Here is a 16,522-nt window from a genome sequence, read left to right as displayed (position 1 = left end):
TCACGATCTGATTAACATTCTGGAGAACCTTATATCAACAAGTTTTTTATAGGGTATGTTTTGCTCAGTCTTTAAATTTCTATCTTATGGTGCGTTGCCGTTTTTGTGTTTCTTTGATACATTTTTTTAAAATGATTAAGATTATCTCACTTGACGTGACATTGTATCTATTAAAAAGATAATCCGGGGTAAATTACAATACTATATCAATAAAATCCCTAAAACTCAGCTGCGTTTTGAAGAACATTGTTTATTAATTTTAAGCTGAAATTACTATAAAAAAAATGAAAATAATAGAACATATCTTTTTAAAAAAACAATAATATTTTATTTTTAATTTTATTTTCAATTGCTTTATATTCATTTAGAACACACGGCGCACGTTAACGGATATCCCTTACGATAAGGAGGACATGGCAGGGATCCACACTGTCCGACTACTTCATATAACCGCTTTCCGATATAGTAATGACTTCCATGTTGAAGGTACTCTGGATTTAAATCAACACATAAATAAGTGGAAGCGGCAGCATGTCCATAATAACCTGCCCCTAAATTTCCTGCATACTCTAATTTCCATCCTTTATTGCAAGTGGTTTTTCCAGGTATCATAATTGTTGTTCCAATTTGAACATGGCAAACACTGCAAGGAACATCCTGATTAAGAGCATCCGAACCAAAAAATTTGGATTGAAATTCCATACCGTATATGAAAGCTGTATTGGTACCAGATGTTTTTAAGAAATTAGGGTCTGTTGGAAGACATACGGGCTCTGCAGGTGCTCCGCTGGCGGCGTGATATCCACCACCTGAGAAACCTTTAAATAAACAAGATTGGACACACTTAAATGTTTCATATATATATACAAATAATTGATTATGAATATGATTTGAAAAACTATAATGTCATTCAAGGCAAACCCACTAGCACCAAACTGACAAGTAATCGTGTCCTCATATCATATACTAAGTGATAAAAATTAGGTTTAATTAATTTAGGTTATGCGAATCTATAAAAAAAAAGGGTCGATGTGAACATATATCATCGTATCTGAAGACGAAATATAGTTTTTACTAGAAAATTAGAAAACATACTACATAATGAAAGCTTATTATTTCAATATACATTATTAGGTCAATGAAAGAAAAATATAAACTTTTTGTATGAGGTTGAGAAACTGGGGAAGGGCGAGGTTCTACCGACCCCTTTCCCAGTTTTGCGCCGAGTACACAAAAGTTTATATTTTTATGACATTGACCTAATATTGTTTTTATACTGCAACTTAAACAAATAAATGTACAGCTTTTTAAATCGTAACACAAATGTCAAACTTATTTTCACCCCTTAATGAACCCCTGATTGTGGAGAAAGTCTTCCATGATGAAATTGACATTATACAAAATATATCTATGTTACTATATTTAGGGAATAAACACAACTAGTTGCAGTATTAAATGAATTATATGGATGGTTTCAAGACCATTTGTCTTCTGTCAGATGAGTAAGCACTACTAACAATGTTTGACATGATGAGGATAGTTAAACATGCTGAAAGACTACCTTTTTAAGTCACTAAGAAGTATACAAAACAAAAGTGTCAACACAGTGGTGTTCGTACATAATTTACAAGAACTACAAAGAATTTAGGGCTTGTGGTGTGCTTATCTTGATTATGGAGACAATAAGGACCAGCTCCTAACACTAAGTGTCTTTATTGTGTAATAAATATTTGACAGGCTATACTCGAAACCCATATATGAAAGACTCGAATACCTCAAAGTATATGTGTCTGATATTCCACTGTCTGTAAAATATGTTTATTGTTATCAGTTATTTCCTGGAGAGAATGATAAAAGATGGCTTGCTTACAAATTTTCAAATTGGAGACAGAATCATTGAAAAGTGCCTTTGCAGGATTTACAAGGAAAGGAAAACATAATTCCAAATTTTTCTACTGGGCCAACATTAAAAATATCTTTCTTTCCCCTCCCCGACTGAGGTTTTCAGGGTATGGGTAGGTAGGTAGGCATATTATTTTATTTTATTCCTTGATATGCTTTTCTATATTGAATTTGTACAAAATAGTAGATAGATTGTATAGCATGATTCAGACCATTTTTACTCAAATATTTTGTTCTTTATACAGGAGAAGAGGTTAATAAAGACCAAGCAAATCAAGATGCACTCCTGACAGTGGGTTGAAAGATGCTTTATTATTTTTATCAGATATACCACTTTATGGAATTATTTTGCTGCAGGTGTAACATTTTGTTTTACATCATCCTTTCCCATGCTGTGTGGGGAAAAAACACTTGTGTTTTGATAAATGTTCGTACACTTGTTATAGAGTTTCTCTTTTTGAGTAAATCTTATGGCATTATCAGATGGAATTAAAGATGCATGTTGCTTATTTCCCCTCATATTCATCAAAACAGAATAGGCATTCTTAATCTTAGAATTATTACTATTAGAAAGTGTATCTGAAGGTAAATCATTATTATTAGAGTTAATCATTGTAAAGTATAGATATTTAATTCCAGGATGGAACTCTAATGCTGTAGTCAAGGGCTCATTGTTATCAATTGTGAATGGTTCATCGCTATTCTCTGATGTTGATAGCTTGTCAGAAAAGTTGCCATTCGTAAAGACATAACCGATTGGATCATAATCTCTGTGTCTCCTATTGCTTCGTCCGTGATCTCACTTATTGTTAATTTTGGGCTTATCTTCAAAATTTTCCTCGAAATAATATTCTTTACAAAATTATTGTCGTTGATAACCCTAGCAGATATACAAATAATGTGACCAGCCATGTTTATGTGTTTCTTGTTTACGTATCATTTAGAAGCTTCAATACAAAAATGTCCTGTATTAAAACGCACGTGGACTACAGCATCGGAAAGGTATCACCAAAAACCAAAATGAAAAAAAATAAAAAAAATATTGAACACGAACGGCCAATCAAATTTTTCGGGTCGCGGCGATTTTACCGGGTCGGTAGTGGGAGGGGAAACAAACAATATATCATTTTTGGCCTTGTGGATTCAGCTTTCAAAAATTTCGCTGTTTACAAAAGAACTAGTACGATGTCTTTTTCTTTTTGATGTAAAGTTCAAACAATTTGAACGGAAAAGGAATTGTAAATATACCCAAGAGAACCGAAATATAATTGTCACATAACGTGATAAATATGAAGATAAATTCGTTTTAATAACGTTATCTCATTTAATCGTGTGATAATGTGTACAGGAAAGGCGCCTTACCTAATATCCTGAAATTGATAACTTACCATAGCGTTCGTTTTACTTTAAAATAATGAAAACTAGTTTTTTTAAGACGTGCTGTTTTATACCTGATAGATTGATAGTTGATTTCGAATGTCTATCCAAACATGCCAAGTTAACTTATTAATTTTTCGCTGTCACATTTGCTCAATGAGCGACAAAAAAAAATACCAGATTTTGAGTTTATAAAAGTAGCATACACGAAATGAAAAAAATTGACGACTGTTATTTCTGTCTATCCGTTTTTTAAGTCTGTCTTACTGTTTAATGTTATATTTGTAATTCTCATTTTGTCAAATGTGTTGACGTCTTTTTATTATATTTATGTGTTACGGATGGAAAAATTAATCACCGCCTTTATTTATTATATTTAATTTTGTACGATTAATTACGTTTGAAGTTGGATTCATAACAAACTGGACATATATATATATTACAGTTAATTGCTATTAATAAGTATTGCAATATGCATTTTGTTTTAATAAATTATCAGTATTTAGTTCTAATATAATCTTAAAGCAATCCTAATTCTATCTCACTTTTGAATTATAGTTTGTCATGTGTGACGTCATGCTGTTTCTAAATTTCATAAATTCAAATGTGGCATAACGTTTGCCTTTTCGCCATCGTATGTGACGTCATTTTTTTAATTTTTTTTTTAATTGCGTTGACGCCTGGACTGATTCGGGTGTGTCTATGCTGTATTGAACTTGGCATCATGTATTCGGGTTTAGTTTTCTGTAATACGTTAATACTTCAGTTTCATTATGAATATATCTTTCACATTCATTTGTTAAAATTTACTGTTTGCAATAGCATGAATCGTTCTATATAAAAGTGTTCTTATCCCGGGCATAAAACAATGCCGTATTTGGCAAAACCTTTTCAACTTTTGATCTTCAGTGCTGTACAACTTTGTACTTTTTTCACTTTCGATCTTTTATATCTGGGCGTTATGTATTCGGGTTTAGTTTTCTGTAATTAGTTAATACTACAGTTTCATTATGTATATCTCTTTCATATTCATTTGTTAAAATTTACTGTTTGCAATAGCATGAATTGTTCTATATAATAAGAATGTTCTTATCCCGGGCATACAAACAATGCCGTATTTGGCAAAACCTTTTCAACTTTTGATCTTCAGTGCTGTACAACTTTGTACTTTTTTCACTTTCGATCTTTTATATCTGGGCGTCACTAGTGAGTCTTGTGTGGACAAAATACACTTCTGGCGTATTAAAATTTTGAACTTGTTGCCTTTTGTTGGCTGTTGTTCGTGTGATTCTTTGTCAATTGTGTTCTCCAATTTATTTATATTGTAGTCCTGTGTTGTCATTTTGATGTTATATTTCACATGGCCATAAAAGAGCGAGGTTTGGAATGCCACAAAACCAAGTTCAACCCACCATTTTTTCCTTTAAAAATGCCCTGTACCAAGTCAGGAATATGGCCATTGTTATATTATAGTTCGTTTCTGTGTGTATCACATTATAACGTTGTGTCGTTTGTTTTCTTTTATTTTTGAGTGTAAATTCACATTGCGATAAGACGTGTCACGGTACTTGTCTATCCCAAATTCATGTATTTGGTTTTGATGTTATATATATATGTTATATTTGTTATTCTCGTGGGATTTTGTCTATGTGTGTTACATTTTAGTGTTATGTCGTTGTTCTCCTCTTATATTTAATGCGTTTCCCTCGGTTTTAGTTTGTTACCCCGATTTTGTTTTTTGTCCATGGATTTATGAGTTTTGAACAGCGGTATACTACTGTTGCCTTTATTTAAGGTTTTTCTTCACGTCATTGCCCTCATTTCAATTTTAGAAATAAATAATGTAAAGTTTTGTTAATTTATTGCTACAATTTAGAGACATTATCATAAATGTGAAATGAATTTTATTATAAAAAGAGCAGATAAAACATATTCGTTTTTAAGGGCATCCGATACAGTTTTTCGATATAATGTTATTTTTATAGTTTTGAAATATGTTGTAGGCCTTCGCGAGTTATAAAATAAAACACAAAATAAAACATAGGTCACCGTGCTTGTTTTCGAGAAAATTGAGGCTGAAAATTGGGGATTTGTGCAATTTTGTAAAAAAGGTAGGCAATGTTATAAAATTTTTGGAGCAAATATTCTTCGTCGTAAATTATTAAGATGGCGATCAATTTGAAGCTGTGATAAGTGATAATAAGTAAAAAAATTAATCCCTACACGAATGACTATACAATTATAAAAGCCTTGCTTGACCTTGCGGACCAGATGCTCAAAGTGGTATTTTTTAAATCCAAAAAATGTGGAAATAAAGTGTTTCTGAAAATGTCATTTTTATCATTTTTCTGCATAAACAGCATTTTGTCATGCTTTCTCCAAATCTCAAATAAAAAATATATGTCACCGTGCTGGATTCTATGATAAAGGCGATTTATCCTAAAAATTCCGTCCCCCCTTTGTAATCTCAACGAAAGTGCTAAAGTGCACGACGTCGCTGGCAGACTTTTTCGACGTTATCTCTGCAAATTTCCAGATGTATAAATATTGCTTGTAAATAGCTACCTATTTGTTTGTGGACTAAGTAAGAAATATCGCAAGAAAAGTGATAACGGACTGTTGATAATTTTTACGGCTTTTAAAATTAAAGACTCGGCAATTTAGAATTTGACATACAGCCACGAAACAACATCTGATAAACAAATTTAATAATACTTTTAGATATTTGGATGATATTTTGGCTCTCAATAATGACGACTTCAGTATGTATATTAATGCAATTTATCCTATTGAACTTACTTTAAATAAAGCTAATACTAACAACGACCACTGCTCTTTTCTCGATCTTGATATCTATATCACTAATGGAAAGCTGAATACTAAAATTTATGATAAAAGGGATGATTTTTCATTTCCTATCGTTAATTATCCGTTTTTAGATGGTGACGATCCCTTGTCACCATCTTACGGTGTTTATATATCTCAACTTGTACGATTCGCTCGTGTATGTAACAATATTTTAGATTTTAACGAGAGAAATTTATGTATTACTGAAAAATTATTACACCGGGGTTTTCGATATCACAAACTAGTCAAAACATTTACTAAATTTTATCATCGGTATAAAGACATCATTCGTAAATATAGCTCAACATGCAGACTTCTAATACGTTCAGGTATTTCACATCCAATTTTTTATGGAAATATTCTTTATAAAGCACAAAGGTGTCAGTATTCACCTCAGAAACTTACCAAACCTTTGAATAGAATTATTAAGAAGGGATATAATTACGATACTGTTGTCAAGTCATTAAAGATTGCATATTTTGGCGTTAATATTGAGTCACTGATAAGGTCTTTGCATCGGAACTAAACACATTTATTCTAAAAACAGTTGTTGGCATGACACGGGTTATGTTCTTCTCATATATGTTATGATGGTATGATACTAAACCCCTAACGGGAAGGATTGTGCCTGATGTTCATATGATGAAATCATAATCTTTCAGTCAGTTTAATTGAAGTCTTGAGCTGGCATGTCAGTTAACTGCTAGTAGTCTGTTGTTATTTATGTATTATTGTCATTTTGTTTATTTTCTTTGGTTACATCTTCTGACATCAGACTCGGACTTCTCTTGAACTGAATTTTAATATGCGTATTGTTATGCGTTTACTTTTCTACATTGGTTAGAGGTATAGGGGGAGGGTTGAGATCTCACAAACATGTTTAACCCCGCCGTATTTTTGCGCCTGTCCCAAGTCAGGAGCCTCTGGCCTTTGTTAGTCTTGTATTATTTTAATTTTAGTTTCTTGTGTACAATTTGGAAATTAGTATGGCGTTCATTATCACTGGACTAGTATATATTTGTTTAGGGGCCAGCTGAGGGACGCCTCCGGGTGCGGGAATTTCTCGCTACATTGAAGACCTGTTGGTGACCCTCTGCTGTTGTTTTTTATTTGGTCGGGTTGTTGTCTCTTTGACACATTCCCCATTTCCATTCTCAACTTTATGGTACATGTACTGTACACACTCGTGTATTAAGTTAAACGTTTGTATTAATTTATACCATATGTTGACCTCTAGATGTTTGTTAAGTATTTTTTTGTTTTGTTTGGTGGGCTGCTATTTCATTACAATACTCCTTTAAATTCCACTATTCACGTTTTAATCACTTTTTAGAACGTCACATTAGTTCATAAAATTAAACTTTTATTCGGGTCAATGATAACAATTGAATAAATGCGGTAAAGGCTTTTCTCATTGTTGAAGACCGTACGGTGACCTGTAGTTGTTAATTTCTGTGTCATGTTGTGTCTTTTATTATTCCATTGGCGATTATACCACATCTTCTTCTTTTTTTTGGTGTCAGAAAACAAAACAAAATCTTATAAAAGAGAATCTTCAATATGCTAAAGGATGCTTTGGTCCAGACAGAGAAACTATACCATCATGATTTCAATTTTTGATTTGGCAAAAACGATTGATTTAATAGCGAGAGGACTGGACAAATTACCTATGCGTAATTTCATTGGTAAATCATAACTATATATTTTTTTTCACCAAAGCGCGACGCATTGCGGGGTACATAAAATATCGCACGTTCATTCCTCTGTCTGTCCTTCCAGTCCTTATTGTTAATTAGATTTTTCAAGTGTACAGCTCTTGCCAAATTTCTATTAAACTGAAATCGTGTGGACACGTTGGAAAACCAGTGCATATCAACTATCCTTTAAAAGAGTTATGTCATTCGGAAATTTTGTAAATTGCATTGTATTTGCTGTCATTCCGTCATTTCTCTAATATATTTGTAAATGAAATAAAAGAACAAAATAAACAGCTGAACTACGAGCGCATGATACGCACGTCTTCTAATGAAAACAAAACCCAACATAATACATTTTTTAAAACAACAGGGGGGGGGGGTGGTACAGGAAGTCATGGGAAGTATATCCTGACTCATTCCTTATTTTTGCTCACGTCCCGTCCCGTTTACGTCCCGTCAAAACTTTGCAAGAAATATTTGCCACTGGTCGTCAAACAATAAACAATCAATCAATTTATAGGAAATATTCTTGGTATTAAGCTGGCATTCAAGGAAGTGTCTTCCTCATATCAAAAATGATAATTGACATGCATTATATTAGTAACACCAAAAAGGGTCATTCATCTTGAGATTGCTAACTATACGATATTTTGTTGAAGATCTCACAGAAACAGTAATGTGTTTTATTTCTTATGGTTTTATTCGACTGGTATCCTGTTAGAATCAACTGCAGTAATATTAATGGTGTAGAATTTAGATGCAGGAGAAACAGAAATTGGAGCATCGAAAATCCACATTACGTTTCTAATTACGGAAAAGTTCACGCATTACGTCCCGCAAAAAGTGACGTTATGCGGAAATTCAAACGCTTAACGTCGCGCCAAGAGTTATGAAAATCTTATAGATTCACACTGAATAGTAAATCATACAGTGAGCTAAATGTATTGATTTTCGTTTTCGTGTTACATGTGCATGTATCACGATGTCTTGCTCCCTTTGTGTCACTTCTTACCTTTTTAAAAAATTATTCATACCTTTTACTCTATCAAATGATCAACTAATACAATATTTATATATTCTGTTGAACTTCCACATACCTTACAATGGGATCAGGTGGAGTGGGGGTGGGCGGCGGGGTTGTCGGGAAGAAGACATAGACATATATTCTGATTATCTCTTAAAAAATTTATTGCTATTCAAAAGAAAATGATTACACGATAAAAATGTCATTACAAATAGATAAAAAATAACAACATAGCACCCCCTTTCCAAAAACTAAGTAAATTACTTTCAAAGTGTCTTGAATTTTTTCAGTCACCGTTATTGAATGGTAATAAGTCATTTGTGTCTTACTTCATGCAGTTACAGTTAACATTTGAATTGTGTATAGATAATAATTTCTAAGGTTTATATCTCAATTCATTTGTGGGTTTTATTACACATTCTAAATGCGCCGTAAGGCGTATTTTAAAAACCTGAACGCGTTAAAAAGGAATATCAAACTTTAGTGTTGTCGGTAAATTAGGATGCTTAATATGCAAATTTTTATAAAAAATAATATATATTTGACGATATATAAGTCCGATAATGCATATTTCAAGGTTTGTCCTGTCGAAGAACACATATCGGGGTGTCAGGATTGCCCTAAGTCTTTCCTTTCATCTATCTTGACACCTCTCGGTGTTTCTACAACAAGAAAAAGCTTAAAATATGTATTATCTATAACTGAATTTTCCTCGGAGTTCACTATTTTTGGTGGTTTTACTTTTTACAGGAACTAACTGTTACTTATTATTTAAAAGACAATTGTTCATTAACAACTTTCACGTTCATGGAATAAGGGTGAAAATACCAACAATTGTTTTACATGATTTAAACAAAATTGAAACAATTTTGACGTTCATCATCTTTTAATGAAAATTATAAATCTTATTACATTCGACTGTAATATGTGTACTTACCAGAATATACAAGTGTAGTTCCATTTTTTGATGGGCAAGTAGACCGACCCCACCGCACATATGTATCTCCTCCACCTGTAAAAAGGACGTGCAGAACAATTTAAACAATACACCAAACACCAAAGAATAAATGTAATGAACTACAGGCACCCTAACGACTTCTAAAAATGAGCAACAAAAGACAGAAGATTCTTGATAGGCTGTCGCTGCTCACTAGGAGTTGATTAGACCAAGAAGTTTAAATCAACCCTTCGTTATTGTGACAGACACCATCACTGATGATAGCAGATATACTCTTAACATCGTAACTACAATTCCGTCCACTTGACCTACCGAATTAGACTATTTACCGGGTTAATAATAACAATAGCGTTAAACGGGTGCCACATAAGGCGCAGCATTTACTTACTTTTTCAGAGCACATGAGATCACCCAAGTTCTTGGTGGGGTTCGTTTTGCCTAATCTTTAGTTTTTATGTTGTGGTTTGTGAACTATTGTTTGTTGGTGTGTTTTCCCCTTAGCTATGGCATTGTCACTTTATCAGGAAAAATTTAAAAAAAACTTAAACATATGTCTACGTAGGCAAGCCGCACCACGATCAAAATAGATGAAAAAAACAATATGAGAAAAACAGAGCACACCTAAAATTGGAAGTGTGAACTCAGGGTCAAGTGTTTCGGAAGGGTATGTAATTCTTGTTTGTCTAAGATGATCTATGTATCTAAGAGGGTATATTATGATAAGTATATGTAGCATTCAATGATAATTGATAATTGATAAACGGAGAAAATATATGTAAGAGTGTTGATGCATAAACTTTAACATAGTCTGGATATATATTATAATAAATGTTAAAATGCAATTATATCAGACATTATTGTCTACAACTTACCGATGTTATCATAGGTATCGCTGAATCTTTTAATCTGTGAAAGCGCCTGCTTAATTTGTTTGTCAAGTTTGCTATTGTCAAACTTATCTAATCTTGCCTCCAGACGATCGAATTTCTTTTTGTTTGCGACTGTGTCGAACTTATCTATTTTTGACGTAAGATTGTCGATTTTCTTTTTGTTAGCTACTGCAATAACTTTAGAATTTATGTCATCAAGCGATTGCTCATTTTTGTCAATGGCGAATTTTCCGTTTCTAGATTTCAAATCAGCCATGTCTCTTTTCATAGAAATCATATCTTTTTGACTTTCATGTGCTATATCTCGGAGTTTTTCCACACGTGCTCCTAACGCATTTATCTGTTGTATCATGAACCATATAAGGGGACTGTTCTTTCCATCTTTATCAGAATCATTTCGTTTTAATGCAGTTTTCGAAAGCACTCCACAAAACAAAACACAGAGTATTAAAACAAAATACTTCATTTTCAACGTACAAGGAAGCCCACAATAAACTGATAATTTTATGTTATTGTTTTTCTAAACTATCGGTAACAAACATATGTCGAAAAAAATCCATACTTTGATGGAAATATACAAAAGGTAAATACATTTTTATCGACACGTAAACTCATCATATATTCCAGGATTAAATGAGTGCATACAAGACGAACATTTCATCTACAGAAGACTTAAATTGGACGCTTATATAAAAAGGCACGACTCCTCAACAACAAAAAACCGCAATATAACTAAAAAAATATGTATCATAATATCAGACCTAATGAATCGAAACAATTGTTGATAGCCTGTTGTAACTTTCAGACTGTACGAGTTTAATATTACTGTGAATACATTTATTTTGAAATTAGTGGGTACCAATTTTCAGGGATAGAGAAAAACTTGCATATTTGTGGATTTTTAAATTCGAGGTTTTGGCAGAGTCTACATACATTTCTTTAGAAAATTTCTAATTCGTGAAACATTAAAATTCGTGGTTTCCCTGTACCCACAAAATTCTACGAAAATCGGTATTGAACGAATATTATTGAATCCTTATGTACAGTAACTGGGGTATTATTCATGACCAGGAATAACAAGGGTCTTCTGAATCATCATAATTATACAAAATTCCACATCATTTACCAACACATGACTTTAGAAAAAAGGCTCACAAAAAGATAAACAACATAAAAAATTATTAACAAGGTCTCACCATGTATAGGCAAAGACAAATATAGTGGGGTTGATTCATTGTTCCTTTAAGGGCCAGGTGTCAAAAGTGTGTATAGCTCATTATTGATAATTTATTTTTGTTTAAATGTTATTCATGGTTTATGACAACTGTTCTAACAGCTTAGGCATTGAATGGGACTGACATAACGTTTGTTGCAGCTTCCCAATTGTGAATATTGCATCATCGCCTGCATACGGAAGATATATCTTCCAATTGATACGATATTCCCTGGCTTGTATTTCCTACCATGAAGCGATTCCCTTGATAGAGGGTTGCTGCTCATAGGTAAGCTTTTAGAATAAGAGTTTCAGATGGTGAAGTTGAAATCATCCCTTTGTTAATTTTACGGACGCCATCACGAGTTGGTTGACCGTTTTGGAATAATCGTTTCACAGATGATATCGGATATGTTCCTTCTGTCGCAACTTCAATACCCTTACCTTTTCACGAATGTGACATACCGATTAAATCTATTTACCGGATATGTAATGATTTAAGTAGCACAACGGATGTCACATGTGGAGCAGGATATACTTACCCTTCCGGGGCACCTGATATCACCCCTTGTTTTTGGTGGGGTTAGTGTTACTTGGTGTTTAGTTTTCTATGTTGTGTCTAGTATATTATTATTTGTCGGTTTGTGGTTTTTTTTTAGCCATGGAGTTATCAGTTTATTTTCAATCTATGAGTTTAACTGTCCCTCTGGTATCTTTCATCCTCCCTTAGTAAACAGAATGACATGCTAGCAGTGAACCCTTTGGAATCACTCGTTTAATACCTCATGACATGTTGTCAAGTTTTTTCTCTCTATTTGTTTTATATTTGTGCTTGTTTTTGTATAAGTTGATTGTTTTCTTTTTTATATAATTTGAGTGCATAGTGATGTGGGTTTTACTTTGTTTCAGTTCGGTTTTATTTTTTGTCATTTTCGTAAAGAACGTAAGAATAATTCAAACTCGAATTGTGTGTACGTTGTGTCGTTTGTTTTAAATTTGTTGTACGTTGTGTCGTTTGTTTTAAATTTGTATTTAAGTTTTAATTGTTATAAATGCCAAGATGATTATCATATTTGGATTCCTTGAAAGCATGGAATTCTCATCAAGTCATAATTTATATAAAATCAACTTTTGGAGTCAAATAAAAAAGAAAATTGGGATTCGATAGATATTTAGAAATTGATCTTATTGAACATTGTATTATTTGAAAGATCATGTTATTTTTTTCCTTCTGAGAATTCATAATGAAACATTAACAGTGCACATACACTAATGGTTTTGTTATCGTGAAATAAATATTTGCAGACATAAAGTCACGGAAAATGAACTGTTTGTTGTGAAAACCGAAAATGTTTTACCAAAAATATCAAAGGTTCCCATAGGAAGCATTTGACCGCATTACGGGCAATAAATTCAGGAAATACTGGTCTATTTCATTCCTGACATGAAAATCAGTTTTTTTTTTCACTGAAGAGATGTATGTTTAGTTAATATTATAAGTGCTGTTATATTCTGGTGAAATTATAGTTCCAGCTGAATTAAACATTTAACTACAAACTTTGAATCAAGCAATGTATCTGTGTTATAAGACAGCGAATTTAGAACTTTACTCTTCACAAACATAACATGTCCTATTTAATTCAGAAAAAAATATGAAAAACGTGTCTTTTCTTTTAATGGCTCAATTTTAAATATTATACATGAATTTATATTTAGGTTTTACTTTATCTAATTGAATTGTGTCTCTAAAAATAGAGAGTTAATTTATCAAAACAAATCCATGTATACTCTAGCTGTTTTGTGAACGTTATGAACAATTACGAACAACATTATTTAATGATATCCGAGATAAGTACAACATAGACTTTACTACGCTACCAGCGAACATCAAATTAAAATATTCATTCTGTAAATACAGCAAGTTTGTTTCTAACTTTATTTTGAACTGTTTTACAATCAGACAATCTGTTATCAACTGATAACGTGCCTTGCCATAATTTTCGTGTGAATTTGAACTGTATTTATTTATTTATTTTATTTTCAATAATGATACACAATGTACAGTGCATCATAAGCCTATTTGGCTGGCTGAAAATAACATGTATACATGATCATGAAAGTAATTGTTTGTTATAACTCAGGTTGCACTTTAATACATAAATATTCATTCATTTATCACTCCTTGTTGGAACAAAGTAGAGACTTAGGTTTGACTATTGTTTAAACTGTTGGAACTGTTTGATGCTATGGTATCTCCCATTCTGTTTAACGGCTGCGAACAATAACAATTCAACTGAAACAATTTTTTTTTACAATTAACAAAATTATTTTAAGATCTACCCCTTAACATATTTTATATAGGAACTAAGCAAATGCGCTAATAAAGTTAAAGCTAAAATTTGCGACATTTTCATTAAAACATATCAGGTGCTGAAAATCAAAACATGCTTGATTTTTATGTCTGTCAATAGAGAAAGATTACTCGGTTATATCCCAGTTGAAACATTTTTGTTACTTTTAAGTTATTTAAATAATACTTATATGATTTGCATATCAACAAATACTTGCATTGGATTTGTCCTTACCATTTCCCCCTTGGTTTTATACTTCGATAGATCATGTTGACGAACATTTGTTTTTTAACCACCTACATTGGGATCTGTTTATGCGCAATACAGATGCATATGATCAATGCGTTAACCTAATTCAGATAGACCAAATCCAAATTAATTACTGGGATTTTTTTTAATGAATAATTAAAAGAAATAGTTCATTAAAGCTTTGACAGTGTACAAATTTAAAATAAAATGGTATTCTGCAAAACTTCATTAAGAAAGAGTATTCCCATTATCGCCATTAGGATAAAAACTCTCAAGATGAAGATAGTACTGTTTCTTGTACGATTCAAATGTCAGTTGTGCATTTGCTGGTTAATAGAAGTCAATGTACAAACATTGTTAAATTAAAAATGCAAATCGTTAAATTTATAAAGGTTAAAAATTAACACATTAATCGCCCAACTTGTTAACAATTAACAATTAGAAACATTGTGTTCAAATTCTCGCTCACAATGTTCGTCCGAATTTAAACATTTCTTTACTAAATCTTTGGTATAATAAATAAAACAAAACTCTAGATATAGGTTTGGTTGTTCGCAGTAACTTCTTCTTTTCTAGTAAGCAATGTTTAATAACATTATAAATCAACATATAAGTACAAACACATTTACCAAATACATTTAAATGGACTAATATAAAACAAAGTATGATCATATACAATCTTATTACACAATAAACTGCAAACTGTCACTGTGAGCACTTTCGATAAATGACACCCACAAATTTTCTTTATATAATATAACGGGACCCCACCTTTTAAACCGCCAAAGTATTTCACGTGCATATTTTACCCATCTATATTTAACAAGAACTCGTTATACAACTACTCTCACTAACCAGTCTTGAAAATAGTATAACTATACCACATGGAAAAACCCAAGTCTCAACGAAAAGAAAGGAGAAGGTCCGGTAAGGACTCATTTTGGCCTCAAATTTCAGTTTCATCTGACGAAAGATTTTGACCACTTTTTAAACACTTAAGTGTCTATTTCACTTGATTCAATTAGTTTATGTGAAAGATTTTAACTGATTTAGTCATTAAAAACGATCCGATTCCAGCTCAAATATGAAAAATCTACCAAATATGCTGAAAAATGTCACTTTAAAGATGGTTTTTGTCAAAAATGAAAGTGGCCGCATCCGTGTTCATCCACAACCTTTATATATGTTATGTATTATCATAAAATACAACTTACATTTTAATATTAAGGATGCATACGAATGCGGCCACTTTCGTTTTACATGGAAACCGTCTAAAATTTAACTAAAATGCTAGAATTTTGAAGATTTCAGTAATTTAGCATGACTTAATGGCGCTACAACCCGATATATGTGCATTGTATTGTCAAAAACAGCCCATATTCATGTGGCAGAAGCATTCAACTGTCCAATAAATAACTAAAAGTTTACATTTTAACAATTTTGTAAAACTGTTATATTTTGGGGCCAAAAAGGGGTCTTACCGGACCTACTCCTTTAATTAATCCTATATCAAATCTACCACATTAAATCTACTACTTTTATAGTTAATAAATTGTGTTATTCGTTTGATGTGGATAATCGTTTCATTTTGTCATTTGATTTAGGACTTTCCGCTGTGAATTTTCCTAGGAGTTTAGTATTTTTGTGAATTCACTGTTTGTCCATTAAAACTGATCTTTGTACATCTGTATTTGTTTATGTGTTTGTGATGTCACACAATTGTTTCAGATATTGTTGAAGGTTTGGTACCATTTAAACGTTTAAACCTGTTGCAATTATTTGCATCTGTCCTGAGTCAGGAATTTAATTTTAAGTAGTTGTCGTTTGTTGATGTGGTTCATAAGTGTTTCTCGTTTCTTTTTTTATATAGATTAGACTGTTGGTTTTTTTCCGTTTGAATGGTACAACACTATTAATTTTCGAGCCCTTTATAGCTTGCTGCTCGGTGCGAGCCAATTGTAACTTGAATGGACGGTTGTCTCATTGACACTTATACCACATTTTCTTATATCTA

At 32.2% G+C, this 16,522-nt stretch overlaps 1 long non-coding RNA gene across 1 annotated transcript; it reads right to left on the bottom strand.

Moving 5' to 3' along the window:
- Positions 1–325: 325 nt before the first annotated feature.
- On the bottom strand, positions 326–11,316 carry LOC143043502 (uncharacterized). Its single transcript, XR_012968428.1, has 3 exons — positions 10,678–11,316; positions 9,785–9,859; positions 326–818 (listed from the first exon to the last, which is right to left on the bottom strand). It is a non-coding gene; the product is annotated as an uncharacterized LOC143043502 (long non-coding RNA).
- Between the last annotated feature and the right edge of the window lie 5,206 nt (positions 11,317–16,522).

This window comes from Mytilus galloprovincialis, chromosome 8 (assembly GCF_965363235.1).
Source record: "Mytilus galloprovincialis chromosome 8, xbMytGall1.hap1.1, whole genome shotgun sequence".
Lineage (NCBI taxonomy): Eukaryota > Metazoa > Mollusca > Bivalvia > Mytilida > Mytilidae > Mytilus > Mytilus galloprovincialis.
Note: the sequence above shows the minus strand (reverse complement) of the source record. Positions and strands in the feature narration are given on the sequence as shown.